At 43.9% G+C, this 16603-nt stretch overlaps 1 pseudogene; it reads left to right on the top strand.

Moving 5' to 3' along the window:
* The first annotated feature begins 1177 nt into the window (after positions 1–1177).
* On the top strand, positions 1178–6546 carry LOC136528116 (uncharacterized; annotated as a pseudogene).
* Positions 6547–16603: the final 10057 nt, after the last annotated feature.

Raw genomic sequence — 16603 nt, 5'->3', positions numbered from 1 at the left:
ATTCATATGCTTGGTTGTTTTCATGCATGTAACATATGTACTCTTATAAAGATCGTAAATGAGGAATCCTTTTGAATTTTACAGAAACTCTAGAGAATCAATTTCCTTGTGATCCTAACCTTAGCAGCCATGCCCCCACAAGGGAATGGGAACGTGGAACGAGAACGAGAACTTTTGGTGTCATTTTATAACGTGGGAACATCGGGGATGTGGATGTTCCCGGAATGAGGAATGTGGCCATGTTCCACGTTTTCGGCTGCTAAGATCCTGACAGATCACAATCCAAATTTCTTTTAGTAGACGAATTACATTATCTTGTATCGAGAAAAAGTATTATATCTTCTTGAACTATCGTTTTCTCCTTAAACTTTAAAACTATATATCTTATTCACCAAACTCTCAAAATCATTCAAATTACTTGCCTATCTTGGTTTGGAGTAGTTTTGAAGGTGGGTTTGTATTTTTAGTTAAAATTATCAGTAAACACTTGACAAGGTTTTTAAACCACAGAAAATATCTAAACTTGTAAGAATTCCAAAAAAAGTCTTAGAGATATGGGATATGACAAATCCAAATAAAGTATATAAAGCTCATGAAAATATCCCTAGATGCTTAAAAATAGATTTATCTCCAGGAAAATAGAAAACATATCCATAAAAATCTAGAAAAAATTCAAAACATTATAATATAATTGATATGTAAACATAATTTGAAAACTTTTTGAAACAAAAACATAATACACAGCTAGCATGAATGCATTCAACATTAATGTATGTTGCATTCATGTTGGTTGTATCTTATATTTTTATCTTGCAAAGTTTTTAAAACATATTTACACATCAATCATAATGTTTTGTATTTTTTAGTTTTTTTCGGATATTTCTCACTTTCCTACATCTAAATCTAGTTTTTGAAGTTTTTAAAATACTTTCACGAGATCATAAAATTTTGTTGGATTTTTAATATCTCATCTATCTCTAGATTTTTTTAAAAAAATTAAAAGCTTAGAGATATTTTAAATCTTATCAATATCTAGTATTTATCTAACTCAAAAAGATAAAGCCGCCTTAAAACCACTCCAAACCAGATCTGCAATTGATTGGTGGGCCTAATCGATCACGAAAACGAATCTCCATCCTATTACATGATGGGCCGATTGGAGTCTCTGAACGGGACCGTCTTGTCCAGCGGTCTTTAGCACTTTGCGAGGCCAGCGTGACACCTCGCGGACTCTCTCGGCCCTCGTCTCCTCTCCTCTCCTGCTGTCCTGTCCCGTCTCCGCCGCCGCCGTCGCCGGCTCTCGGAGCCCTACCCTTCTTCTCGCCGGAGCCCATCATGGACCGGCAACCCCAGGATTATGCGGCCGCGGCCATTGCGTACGCGCAGGGGCAGCAGCCACCTCCGCCGCAGTACGGCGGGTACCACCCGCAGGCGCCGCCGCCTCAGTACCCGCCTCACCCTTACGGCGCGCCGCTCCCGCAGTACCCGCCCGGGCCCTACGCGCGCCCCATGCCGCCGGCCTACTCACACCTGCCGCCGCACCAGCAGCCGCCTCCCCCCTACGCGGCGCACCCGCCACCGCCGCACGTCTTGTCCACGCCCTCCCCGCCGCCGCACCACCCTTACATGCACCCGCCGCCGTTCGAATCCGCCCCGCCGCCTCCGGCCGCGCCCCCCGCCGATCCGGAGCTCCAGAAGCGCATCGACAAGCTCGTCGAGTACATCGCCAAGAACGGGCCGGATTTCGAGGCCATGATCCGCGACAAGCAGCACGACAACCCGGACTACGCCTTCGTCTTCGGCGGGGAAGGTCACGCCTACTACAGGTACATGCTCTGGCTCTTGCCGCGCCCGCCGGTGCCGGCACCCTACCCGCCGGGCTCGATGCATATGATGCCCCCTATGGCCCCTATGATGAGGGGGCCGCCGATGCACCAACCGGGGTACCCTCCATTCTATGACCAGCACCAGCAGTTTGCTGCTGCTCACGGCCATGGGGACTATGAAGCTGCGGCGCAACCGTTCAAGGGACTGTCCGGGCCGCTCCCAGCAGATGTTGCTGCTGAGCTGCAAGATGTGCTTAATAATCTTAATGGCACTAAGGAATCAATAAAGGGAGCAAAGTCATGGTTTATGCAAAGATTGCCATTTGCGCCGGCTCTGGCTGAAGCTCTTAAGGAGAGAGTATTTGTGTTGGAGGATTCGGAGCGGCAGCTGCACATAATTTTCCTGGTGAACGATATTCTTTTTGAAAGGTATGACTCGATTTGTTTCCTATCTTTATGTTTCAATTGTAGTTCTTCCGTTGAGAAATAGTCCTTATGTTCCTTTTGATGAATACTTCAGTTATCATGCTGACTGACATACCAGTGCATGAAGTGTTATCTTATCAGCATATATTGTTTTCATATCTCATTGCTGTAGTGCAGCAGCTTGTAGAGTGACTAATTCATATTTCAAGCATCCACACTATTTATCTCTTCATAAGCACTCACTGAATTGGGAGTACTTGATGCAATCTTAGTTCACCCTAATTCATTTCAAAAACTACTAAACTTTGCTAAGGCCAACATTTTAACATTGGAAGACAAGTACTTCTAGGCAAATAGAAGGCCTTCAAAAAAAAAAATCTACTTTTGTAATTTGTCTTTTGACAGATTATAAAATCGATAAACATAGAAACTGCAGTTTCTAATGGATATCATATATCTAGTAATTTAGGACCCTTTTCACATGCGGATGAAAGTGGTACTCCCCAGTTTGTTACCATTTTTTTGGTCCATTAGAAACTGCAGTGCTATAAACATAGCAAGTAGCACCCTGGTGAAGCTGTGATGTGCTTTTCTAAACGATATTCTGTTGTACCAAATGCATACATCCTTTTGTTCGGAGGGACCCTAACAAGCTTATCAATACCATTCTGGTTTACCCATTGGAACGGAATGTTTCGGTACCAGACAATATCTGTTTACGGTGTACCAGTCTAGAGTATAATAAACTGTAAATGCATTTATATTTATTAGTAATTATTTGCGTTGCAACGGGGAGAAAAAATTCCCCATAGTCATATGCTGGCAGGTCTGAACCAGCCCCTAGGAGGCATATAGCTCTAGCAGGTCACCCGGGCCCACATGCCACATCTGTTCTGAGTATTCCAAACACTGTGCTCCCACGATGAACGATGGTTCAATTGTGAGCATAGAAAATCAGTGTGAGACTTGAGCGGAGATGACGGACAACAGAAACACCATATTTAGATCCATATGCGGAACACGTGAGGGGCAGATACGGGGGACTAAAAATAGCTAGAACTATCGTTCCCAGCGGAATCACTAAAATGTATTGAGCCGAAGATATATCTTACACTTAATACATAATTATGTGTGTGAGAGCGATTTGTATGAAAAAACGTCGTGTCCGAGAGGGACCCCACCAAGATCACGGCGTTGCTATGGTGTGCCCTAGCCAGCTTGACCAGCCTACATATAAATGCATCATGCTTCCGTTGCCTTGCATGAACCGTTTCTTTAACAGGGCAAGTGTACTATAGTAGGAGGCTATTCCTTGATTTTCTTCAATTATGTACCATAGTAGCAGTCTGTTCCTTGTGTGTGTGACAGCTTTTCCATTTAGGCAAACATGCAAGACAGCCCTATCCAGGCACGGGAAAGACATAGGAGCGAAATAGAATGGGAAACTAATGAAGGAGGTTTCTAGAAACGGCGAAAATTAGCCTATTTAATATTATGGATAGATATAACAATGTATGCATATTTTCTGTGCTGCATAAAATAGGATTTACTTGCTTACAATCAGGTTTACACACACGTGTACCTATAGTACTGGCCCTACCGCTCTTCCAATAAAAATATTCACTACCTATTCGGAAGGTAGCTACTGCCACTGCATATTCAGAAGGCTTACACAGACGTGTACATTTGTCTCCTCTTACCTATTTCTTCCACTCAGTGAAAGCCAGAACAAAGTATATCTCATTCTCTCTCTGCCTTATCCTTTCTCTTATCCTTGCTGGCTCGCTGCCATGGCCGGATGGCCCTGAGCTGCTGGCCATAGATGGAGTTGAGGTTCCAGGGGCGCTCTGTGTCTAGGAAGCAGACATCTTCTCCATCCCAAACTTTTTTTTATCGCGTCACAGCTGCCGGGAGGGAGAAGCAACGGCGGTTGCTCCTGTAGTATCGCTATCACGCCCGCCCAAGCTGAACTCGAAGAATCTGTTCTTCGACAACTGGGACTCTCCTTTATTAACTAGTATTGGCATCCACGGAATGCTAGATTTTGCCTGGTACAGCCGAAATCAGCCAGAACCATGACCGGTACTGGATTTGACCGCTGTTGTTCCAGTCTACATGGCAGTCTGAGGTAATCCAGACGTTTCCGCCTGTACCAGAATGAGATTGACAAGTCTGTCTGTAATCAGATCTTAGTCTCCATGTACCATAAGGAAGTGCTAAAATATGGTACTATAAATTTAGACACTGCAATAGGAGGGGCCTATGTGGGAAAATAGAAATGCATGCATATATATGTTATCAAGTTGAAACGAAGTTTTGCTGTATGTTTTTAAATGGGCTGATCTTTCATGGTATTGAATAATACCCAACTAAGAATATTGGAATGGTTTAGATCACTAAGGATTCTGTTTGGTTAGGATATTTAACACCTGTTCTCAAGGAGCTGCCTAATGCATGACCCTTGACCTATCAAATCTAGCTTCTGAGAGTTTCGAAGTACACATGACTTGTAACTATGTGTATTTAATTTAATGCATCGCTGATTTCTGAATGTATTTGACTTGCTACAGCTTACAAAGACGAACTAATATTCGGGACCTTGACAATGAAGCTATTGCTTTTAAATCCGTACTGGGTTCCATGCTTGCAAGGGTTTACAATAATTCACAAAGTAAAGATGACAACCAGACTCGCGTTGAGAAAATCCTGCAGTTTTGGGGTTCCAAGGAAGTTTACGACCAGGAAACAATCTCTAATTTTGAAAGAGAGATGAAAGGTGGCTTGCCTTATCCTTTGGTGCCACGACATGTTTCACCAGGATCCCTCAACCTTTTCAGGTATCTCCTTTCTCTGCTCCTTTACTACCTCTATTTCCCATTCTGTCTAGGTACAGGTACTTCAACCCTTTTTTTTTTTGTTATCTGATGATGATTCTAGCTCTGAAATAAGGATGCTATTTTGTATTTTTGAGTACTTAACCTGTAAGTTTCCCATCTGATTACCATTTTTCTTCATTTGATTCATCAACTCACATAGCTGTGATCATGATATGTTGATCCCTGAAATTTCTGCACTAGTAGCTCTGGACTGCACTAGCTGCTATATGTTGTAGCCACTATTTAGAATGATTCATAACTTTCTAGAATTCATTCCTGGAAACCTATCTGGCCCATCATCCAATTAGAGAAACTTTATTCTCTAGCTGATTACTTGTGTTTCTCAGGTAAATCATTCTTTGGTTTGATTCTCTGGTGTTACAATGTCTATTTGGAATAGCTTTTTAAAATTGTAAGGCATGGATATTTGCTTTTTGGTAGTAAAAAAACTAAAAGCTGCTAGATGTTTTTTGCCAGGATCAGCGCCACTGCCGCCTCAAATGGTCCTCGGAGCCTCCAGAGAAGGATAAGGCAATTCATCCTGATTCTGGTGCAAACCCAATCTGTTCCCTCTGCACAGTTCCTGCAAACCAACTTCCAGCTGGTGGTTTATCCTCCTGTAGGACAAAACTACTTTTGCAGCATCTTTGCCCAGTGCATACCATCGTTAATTCCCTCTGTGGCTCCTCAAAGCACTGCTGCTACAAATGATTCGAATCCACCTCCTATCCACTCTTCCCCCCTGGCCTCATTCCTGGAATGGTTCGGAAGATGCAAATAGGTAGTGGAGTGCCGTACTCTTCCTTAAGCCCGCTTGACATCCCCACAACCATCCCTCCATCAACCGTCCCAGAGTCTGAGATCCTTGAGCGTGTATCAAAGTTCTTCAGTGATATTGGGGAGGTAAACCCATCAGAAGGTCCAATGAGACAAAGCGAGCCCGACGACTATGATGACTATGAGAGGGAACTTCCTGCGCGAAAGGGAGGCGCTTGCATCCCTCCCCCACCGAATCTGCTTGTAACAAACCCAGAGACAGGGATGCGTGCTGATGGTAGCATTGACAGTAAACCAGGGTCCAGCGGTCGGTTGGGTCTCGGAGCTTCTGCCGATCCGAATGAGGTGGGACAGTATGATGATGTATATTCTTCTTATCGTAAGCAAAGGAGCACAACGTATCATTATTCCATCACTGCTCGGTCATCGACGTCAAAGTGAGGGCGGCAGAGATGCCTCGAGCACCCCCTTTTTCCAACATTTCCAGGTGATGCTGTAAGGTTACATGAGATGACGAAATTGTAAGAACTATCCTGTCGTTATTGTACGATGTAACTTTGTATGGCAAATGTGATCTACAGCTTCTTAAATCCAAACGTAGTTGGCCCAATTGCAAATTATACATGTTGCAGGGATCTGCTGTTTACTCCCAAAAATTTAGGTACTCTAGAAATTTATTTCGTACTTATAATGTTTCTAACAACACGAATCAATTTTTGGAACAAAGTTTACATCTTGTAGGCTGATTGTCACCTTATAAAAGGAAAATTTGAGTATCACCTTGTAAAAGGAAATATAACTATATACTTGGGTGCTTGTGCTAGGGATATACGGCTGTAAAACGTAGGCACGCGTGGGTTGGCCAAGAAGGTCACGACGTGTGTAAGCGCGAGACAATAGGATGAAGAAGCATATGTCTCGTTCGCTTGTCTGATAAGCCATAACTGAAAGTACTATTAGCTGATTTGTTGTGAGAGAAAAATACTGTTCGTTGGCTAAAAAAATACGGCTTATAAGCCAAGCGAACAGGGTATCACAACACTATACAACTCAGCGCACACGTACAAAAAGTAACTATTTTGTGATGAAAACATAAACCGATGCACATACAGAATAATAGACACAGGCAAAGATAAACAAAAAATGGAAGTACAAGCTAGGATCTCGAACTGTACAAAGCGCAAATGATGTCAAAGCGTTGATTGCAATAAAAAAAACTGCCTCAATGAAGAGTATACCTTACACTTCAACCATCAAGGAAAAAGCAATTTTCTTGAGGGTTTAGCTTTAGCTCTCAAGTCTCAAGGTAAGGTGAATTAATCTTCTAGCAGTGAGAGTTTGATGTAGTAGGACCCAGGATACCGTGATTTGGAAAGTTGCTTGGTCCAACATCAAGAGGAAGGTTGACGAAAAATAACTATTTTCTGATGACTATAATAGAACCGACCAATTATACGAAATTAAGTAAGAAAATCATCCGTCAGAGCAAACGATTTAGCAAACTTAAGCCCGTATAACCCGGTAGTCCGTGAAATCACGAAGGATTTCAAACCAACTCACATCCCAGCCAAGATCGTAATAAGTTTAGCGGTCACCATAACATATTACATAAAAGTTCGCATCTCAGATACATCAGAGTTTAAACATAGTTATTACAAAACGAGTTCGAATAAAAGTAGCGGAAGCCATTTGTTCAAAACCACACACACTCACACGGAGTTCAAATACAGTGCCAGCTAATGATCATCTCCAACAAAAGCATCAGACGAGACATAAGGAATGACCATGCCCATGGTCCTAAGCATCACCCATCGCAGGATAAAGGCAGTTGATACAGTAGCCGTAATACATCTGCCCATCTGTAACAAGTGAGAATAAAACCCTAAGTACGAGAAGGTACTCAGCTAGACTTACCCGACATAACCAAAAATGATTATGAACGCTTTATAGTAGGGTAGCTGACTCATTTGCAAAAGAAGCATTTTTAGCAATTCAATAACCTTTCCAAAAGCATTATTGTCAAGTTAATTGTTATTAGCCTATCGACTAGATTTGCACCTACACTAGAGCAACCAGGTGATTAAGCCAATAATGATAACCAACGATCATTAAACAACTTCCATAATGTCATATTCATTATAACTGTCCAAGTGTTCCATCAACATTACTACGATGAAGTCATTCAAGTCAAGTGCTCACTATCCAGGAGCGATGGCGATTCGAATCGATTCCTAACCAGCTGGTGATTTATTCCTTACACAAACCTCACTCACCCGCTAAAGTGAGGTATTGATCACCGAGTCAACTATCCAGGAATCTCGAGTTTGCCAGGAACCACATGTACCCGGGGGCCGACCGACTGCACTTTGGTCTTATCATCTCGCCCCCGTGTCCTACCACACCTGCTCCGGCACAGTGCGCTGCGGGCAATCTACTCGGCCCGAATAATCTCCCAGCTTCGCTGTCGGAAGGTACTTTATCCGGCCAACTAAATGCAAGGCATGCGTTCAACATGACTCGAGGCCCAACAATGATCGGTCCTTAATCGACACAGACGGAAAGCACTACAGTTCAAAACTCTGTAAGTCTCCGTCCGGTCTCAACTTCATTTAACACTTAGTTATACCATGACTTCATAGTCGTCCAAGCAGATCTAGGTAACCACCTATAGCTCGCAGGTGACAGAAAATCACCCGACTTCTACCGGTCTAAGCCAGCTAAGCATTGACTCGACTGCGGATACCAGGGTAACAAGGATATAGTATAACAAAGGTAGACAAGGTATAATGCAGCAACGGTTGCAAACAACTCCTAAACGTAATGCATCAATTAAAGTAAAGCATTTAATTAATAATTGCAAACTGGGAGAAATGCTCCAGGGCTTGCCTCTCTCGAAGGAGCTCGGGCGGTGATCGGGGCACTCCGGAAGTTCCTCAACGTCCTCCTCATCGGCTTCGGGCACTTCCTGCGGCTGCACCTCGAGCTGCTCCTCGGGCTCCTCAGGTATGACGACTGAGTTCTTGGTTTACGATCCTGTATGATGCAATGTGCGTAAGTGCTTATGTAATCGGTGCAGCGGATGAGATGAATACAATGGATATGCTTGAATGCAAGGTAGTCAACATCATCCAAGAACATATAATACAAGCACATGTCATCTACTGCATCCTCTTCTACTACTAATATGCTAAGTCAACACATCTTATTAAATGCTTCAAAGATACACCAAAGCTTCACTAATTTCTTAATCACACATAAAGCAACACTTGATTAAATCCTAATTAATAATAATAGGTTTGAATAGCAACAACTATTTTTATTGCTTAGAAAAATCTTAGAAAATTACCATAGCATAGTACTACCCTAAGTAGTCTACCATCAGATTTTTATAGTATTTGAATGAGTGGATTAGCCTACACAAAAATAACAAGCTATTGCATGATTATGAACATGAAAATACTTTGTACTGTGAAAAATGTCAAACAACAGAGAAAATATTTTTCCTATGTTCTACACAGCAAATAATCACTGTACAAAAATCATCACATGCATGTTTTATACAAATTTTGCTCTCTAGCAAAATTAACAAAAATCAGCCATCAAAGGCACTTGAACTACACCTCATAATTTTTCTACAGTACATGCATGACACATATTTTTCCTAGGAAGTACATTACATAAGAAGATTAACAAACTTGGAAATCATATTTTTCTGAAGCCTATAGGTTTTTCTACACATTTTTCAAGTTATCAGCAATATCAAGGATTAAATAAAGCTCTACAGAAAAGTATATTAAAAATGACATGCAATATTTTTCTCATGTAGATCTGGTGACAAGGAACCTAGAAAATTTTGTTTCAACAGATTTGGAGCAAATTTGAGTATACAAACATTTTCCAAATCATTTCTCTTTCCAAATAATAAAAAAAAATTGAAAACGAAATCTTCCTACTCCTACTGGGCCGGCCCGTGGGAACCATCTGGCCCATGGCCACTTTCGGCCTGTGCAGTCCGAGCGAAGGGGAAGGGCGGCCTAGCTTGGGGCTTCGGCCCACGGCCACTTGGCCCAGCTTGGTCGAGGCGAAGGGGCCATGCCGGCGTCGAGACGCCACGGCGGCGCGGCTCTGCCAGCGGGCCGGCGGTCGTTGCCGGCCGGGTCAGGGCAAGCGGGCGAGCGCACAGGGTTCGCAAGGAGGTGGCGAATGTGAGTAGGCAACTAGGAAGGGTGGAGGAGGGGAAGAAGGATGCATTCCACGGTGGCCGAGCACGGCGGCGCCATGGCTGACGGCGGCGAAGCGCGAAGAAGGCTCTACATTGGCTCAAAGGCGTCACAACCGCGAGCACCAGGTGCCGGAGAGTGAGGCGGAGCTGGGTACGCTTGATTGCTGGCCGTGGTGGAGCACCGGCGGCGAATTCGACCGGCGGGCCTGTGGTGGCGCTCGCTGGCGAGAGAGCAGAGCGCGTGTGGGCGGAGCAGCGAGGCGGCATGGGAGAATGGAGTGGCGAGCGCAGCGGCTTTGGTAGATGAAGGCGGGCGCGTGGGAGTGGACGCAGGCCGTGGCTGCTGCGCGGCGAGCGTCGACGGCGCATGGCCGCCACGCGGCGGTCGCGCCCTAGCGTGGTCGGGACGCGACGCGCGGGAACGGGCGCGGCGCAGCGCTGGGCAGGCCGGACGCGGCGCTGGGCTGGGCCGAACGCGGGGCGCGTGGGAGGCGGGCGCTGCTGCAGGCCGGGCCGGCTTCGGCCGTGGGCCGAGAAGGGAGGCGGCGGCCCGCGAAAGGAGAAAACATTTTTCTCAATTTCCATTTTTAAGAAATTTTTAAATACCAATTTTCAAATATCATTTTGAGCAAGAAAATGACATCTTTTGAAAATGTCCCAAAAATGAAAGTTGCTTAGAATTTAATTCTCTACAACTTTTCTTTTATGACCAAAGTCCAATTCTTGATAGATTTTTAATTATAAAATTAAAGTCGATTTTAACTCAAAACCCTAATTTTTGGAGAATTATTTTTAAAGCAAAATTTGGCAATAATTTGAATACAAACTTTGCTCCAAAAATTGTGCTAAATAATTCTAGATGATTTATAATGTTAGCCAAACATGTTTTACTAACCTAGCAAGCATAATCAGGGCAAAAACAACTCTAAACAAGTGTATGCAACATTCATGTTTTACGAGCATGTTTCGTATGTTTCGAAGCAGGGTTTCAGTTATTATTTACATGATTAGGCATGTATGATTAGGATGTTTGATGATGCATGATATGCATGATTTGCAGTGCCTAAATGCTGGCATAACACCGGGGTGTTACAGCCCTCCCCCCTTATAAAAATCTCGTCTCGAGATTTGGGTTACGAACTATTTGTTATAAAAATCTTCATAAGCTTTTTGTAGATATTCTCCCGTTTCCCAAGTTGCATCTCCCTCATCATGATGATCCACTGTATCTTGTATGTTTTCACCACACTATTCCGAGTAGCACGTTCTTTAGTGTCTAACACACGGACCGGTTCTTCACGGTACACCAAATCTGATTTGAGTTGGATGCCTCGAGATTCTATTCTTTCCTCCGGAACACGCAAACATTTCTTGAGATGTGATACATGGAAAACTGGGAAGACGGTACTCATTGTCTCAGGTAACTCTAACTTATAAGCTACTAGACCTCTTTTTTCCAAGATCTTATATGGTCCTACGAATCTAGCGCAAGTTTTCTCCGGACTCCAAACCGTTTCTTCTTCATTGGCGTGACCTTCAGATAAACATAGTCACCAACTTCAAACATAAGAGGTCTCCTTCTTCTGTCTGCATAACTTTTCTGATGTGATTGGGCCGCCTTCATATTTTGTTGAATAATATGAACTTTCTTCTCGGCTTCTTCAACAAAGTCAATGCCATAATACCTTCTGTCTCCAGGCTCGATCCAATTCAATGGTGTTCTACATTTTCTGCCATACAAAGCTTCGAATGGAGCCATCTTGATGCTTTCTTGATAACTATTATTATAAGAAAACTCAGCTAATGGTAACCATGACTCCCATGATCCCTTAGAAGACAATACACAGGCTCTTAACATATCCTCCAAAACAGCATTCACTCGTTCAGTCAGACCATTTGTCTGAGGATGATAAGCGGTACTACGAATCAAACTAGTTCCTAAGCCTTTGTGTAAATATTCCCAAAAGTGAGCCGTGAACTGTGACCCTCTATCAGATACTATAGTCCTTGGTATACCATGCAACCTCACAATTTCTGCGATATACTTCTCGGCATATTGAGGTGGTCGATAAGTTGTCTTGACAGGTAGGAAATGAGCGGTCTTAGTAAGACGATCCACAATCACCCAAATCGAATCATGTCCCTTTTGAGTAGTGGGCAAACCCGAGATAAAATCCATACTTATATCATCCCACTTCCAACTAGGGACTGACAAGGGTTGCAACATACCGGCAGGTTTCATATGACTTCACTCTACAACATGTGCCACATCTGGCAACATATGCTGTAATTTCTTTCTTCATTTTGGTCCACCAATAACGAGGTCTTAGTTCTTGATACATCTTACTACTTCCCAGATGGATAGCTAGCTTAGAAAGGTGAGCTTCATCCATGAGTTTATTCCTAAGCTCTCGATCCTTGGGAACTACAAGGCGGTCGTCAAACCACAACACGCCCTGTTCATCCACTTTAAAATGCTGAGAAGGCTTTTCTTCGATTTTCTCTTTGATGTGGAATATTCCCTTATCGGTTTTCTGTCCTTCTATTATCTTACTCTCCAAAGAGCAACTAATCTGAATACTATGTAACACAGCAGGATGCATTAGATCGAACCCATCTTCAAGTAATGGTTGCACATTCAAGTAATGTGACTTTCTGCTCAAAGCATCTGCCACTACATTGGCCTTTCCAGGATGATATTGCACATTCAAGTTGTAATCCTTGAACAATTCCAACCATCTGCGTTGTCTCATATTCAGCTCTAGTTGGGTAAAGATGTACTTGAGACTCTTGTGATCTGTGAAAATATTGCACACATTACCAAGTAGATAATGTCTCCAAATTTTTAGGGCATGCACAACTGCAGCAAGTTCAAGATCATGTGTTGGATAGTTGACCTCGTGCTTTCTCAATTGACGTGAGGCATAAGCAATGGCTCTCCTTTCTTGCATAAGAACACAGCCCAATCTAGTTTTCGATGCATCGCAAAACATATCAAATGGTTTCTCGATATCTGGTTGTGCTAGAACAGGAGCAGTGGTCAACAGTTTCCGCAAAGTGTGGAAAGCTGCTTCACACTCCTCTGTCCACACAAACTTGTGATCCTTCTGTAGTAGACTTGTCATCGGTTTGGCAATCTTCGAGAAGTCTGGTATAAAGCGACGGTAATAACCGGCTAGTCCTAAGAAACTTCTAATCTCAGGAACTGTGGTCAGTGCTTTCCAATCCATAACCTCTTGCACCTTACTTGGATCGACTAAAACTCCATTTTCTGACAGAATGTGACCAAGGAAAGGAACTTTCTTCAACCAGAATTCACATTTGCTAAACTTAGCATACAGTTGATGATCTCTAAGTCTGGTCAAGACAATTCTCAGATGCTCTTCATGATCCTTCTCGTTCTTGAAGTACACCAGAATGTCATCGATGAACACGACCACGAACTTATCCAATTCTGGCATGAAAACTGTATTCATCAAAAACATAAAGTATGTAGGAGCATTTGTCAAGACAAAGGACATGACAAGATACTCATACAACCCGTATCTGGTGGAAAATGTAGTTTTCGGTATATCTTGTGGCCTAATCTTGATCTGATGATAACTGTAACACCCTGGTGTTATGCCTGCATTTAGGCATTGCTAATCATACATATCGTGCATCATCAAGCATCCTATTCATACATGCGTAATCTTGCATATAACAACTGAAACATTACTTCGAAACATACGAAACATGTTCGTGAAAAGTAAATGATGCATACACTTATTAGAGTTGTTTTGCTCTGATTCTTGCTTGCTAGTTGAGTAGAAACTGTTGGTTATGCTTGTAAATCATCTAGAATTGTTTAGCAAAATTTTTGGAGCAAGGTTTGTATTCAAATTAATTCAAAACTTTGCTTCCAAAGTAAATTCCCAAAATTAGGGTTTTTGAGTTAAAATTTAACTTTGAGTCTATAATTTAAAAAAATCTAGATAGAATTGGACTTTGGTCATAAAAGCAAAGTTGTAGGGAATTAAATTCTAAGCAACTTTCATTTTTGGTACATTTTCAAAAGAGGTCATTTTCTTGCTCAAAATAATATTTGAAAACTGTTATTTGAAAATTTATTGAAAATGGAAATTGAAAAGAATGTTTTCTGTTTTAGCGGGCCGCCGCCTCGCTTCTGGCCCGCCAGCCGAAGCCGGCCCAGCGAGCTCCCACACGCCGCGCACCTCGCCTCGGCCCAGCCCAGCCCCGCGCCGTGCCAGCCCGGCCTGCCTCCGCGCGCCGCGCCTTCTTCTCCCGCGCGCCATGCCCGTCGCCGCGCCACGTCCCGACCGCGTCAGGCGACGCCCGCCGCGTGTCCGCCACGCGCCCGGCTAGCTCTGACCATGCAGCGCGCTGGCTGGCTTGAAGAGGAGCGCGCCCTGCTGCCAGCCGCACGCGCTCTGCCCTCCTTCACTCCTCCCGCGCTGCCTTTCCTTCCGCCAGAGCCGCGAGCCCCGAGCTCCGCCCTCGCCGCGCTCGAGCTCCACCGGCGTCAAACTCCCGCACCACCGCGCCATTCTCCAATTCCTCGCGCCCGCAACTCCGCCTCGCCTTCCTTCAAGTCGCGCTCGAGCTTGCTCCGCCTTCCGAGCACAGGTTGGGCCTCCCCGCGTCTCGCCGCCGACGGCTATGGCGCCGCCGTGCTCGGCCGCCATGGAATCCGTCTTCCTTCTCCCCTCCAGCCTCGCCTAGCTACCCTACCGAGCTCGCCTTCTCCTCGCACGTCTCCTGCGCTCGCTCGCTTGCGCTGCCATGGCCGGAGATGGCCGCCGGCCGCTGGCCGAGCTGCGCCGCCGCGCCAGCGCGCGCCCCGGCGAGGCACCTTGCCTCGGCTGGCCAGGCCGAGCCAGGGCGGGGGCTGACGCCCTGTTGGGCCGTCCCCCCCTCCCTCGCGCTCGGGCCGCGCAGGCCGGTGATGGCCGTGGGCCAGCTATTCCCTTCAGGCCGGCCCAGTATTGTTTAAAGTGAATTGATTCCTTTATTATTTGTTATTTGAAATCAAAAATGGTTTGAAAAATGTTTGGATGATCAAACTTGCTCCAAATTTGTTGAAACAAATTTTGCTAGGTTCCTTATCATCAGATCTACTTGGGAAAATTATTGCATGTCATTTTTGGGATATTTTTCTGTAGGATTTTATTTAATCATGGATATTGCTGATAACTTGAAAAATATGTAGAAAAATCTATAGGCTTCAGAAAAATATGATTTCAAGTTTGTTAATCTTATTATGTAATGTACTTCCTAGGAAAAATATGTTTCATGCATGTGCTGTGGGAAAATTTTGAGGTGTAGTTCAAGTACCTTTAATGGCTGAATTTTGTTATTTTTGCTAGAGAGCAAAATTTGTATAAAACATGCATGTGGTAATTTTTGTACAGTTATTATTGACTGTTTAGAACTTAGGAAAAATACTAAATCTGTTGGTTGACACTTTTCATAGTGCAAAGTAATTTCATGCTCATTTTTATGCTATAGCTTGTCATTTTTGTGTAGGATAGTTTACTTATCCAAATGTCATGAAATTTTTATGGTAGTCTGTTTAGGGTAGTATTATGCTACTGTAATTTTCTTAGATTTTTAGGAGCACCAGAAATATATGTTGCTATTCAAACCTATTATTAATTAGGGTTTAAGCAAGTGTTGCTTTAAGTGTGATTAAGAAATTAGTAAAGCTTTGGTGTATCTTTGAAGCATTTCATAAGATATGTTAACTCAACATATTAGTAGTAGAAGAGGATGCAGTAGATGACATGTGCTTGTAGTATAGTTCTTAGATGATGTTGACTACCTTGCATTTCAACATATCCATTGCATGCATCTCCTCCAATGCACCGTTTGCATAATCCCTTATGCGCATTGCATCATACAGGATCGCAAACCGAGAACCCAGTCGTCATAACCGAGGAGCCCGAGGAGCAGCTCGAGGTGCAGCAGCAGGAAGTGCTAGAAGCCGACGAGGAGGACGTTGAGGAACTTCCGGAGTGCCCCGATCACCGCCCGAGCTCCTTCGAGAGAGGCAAGCCCCGGAGCATTTTTCTCCCGGTTTGCAATGATTTAATTAAATGCTTTACTTTAATTGATGCATTACGTTCAGGAGTTGTTTGCAACCGTTGCTGCATTATACCTTGCTTACCTTTGTTATACTATATCCTTGTTACCCTAGTATCCGCAGTCAAGTCAATGCTTAGCTGGCTTAGACCGGTAGAAGTCGGGTGATTTCCTGTCACCTGCGAGCTATAGGTGGTTACCTGGATCTGCTTGGATGACTATAAAGTCATGGTATAACTAAGTGTTAAATGAAGTTGAGACCGGACGGAGACTTGCAGAGTTTTGGACTGTAGTGTTTCCGTCTGTGTCGATTAAGGACCGACCGTTGTTGGGCCTCGAGTCATGTTGAACGCATGCCTTACATTTAGCTGGCCGGATAAAGTACCTTCCGACCG

The sequence above is a fragment of the Miscanthus floridulus genome, chromosome 19, assembly GCF_019320115.1.
Source record: "Miscanthus floridulus cultivar M001 chromosome 19, ASM1932011v1, whole genome shotgun sequence".
Lineage (NCBI taxonomy): Eukaryota > Viridiplantae > Streptophyta > Magnoliopsida > Poales > Poaceae > Miscanthus > Miscanthus floridulus.
The sequence above is the reverse complement of the archived record's forward strand: the minus strand, read 5'-3'. Positions and strand labels throughout refer to the sequence as shown.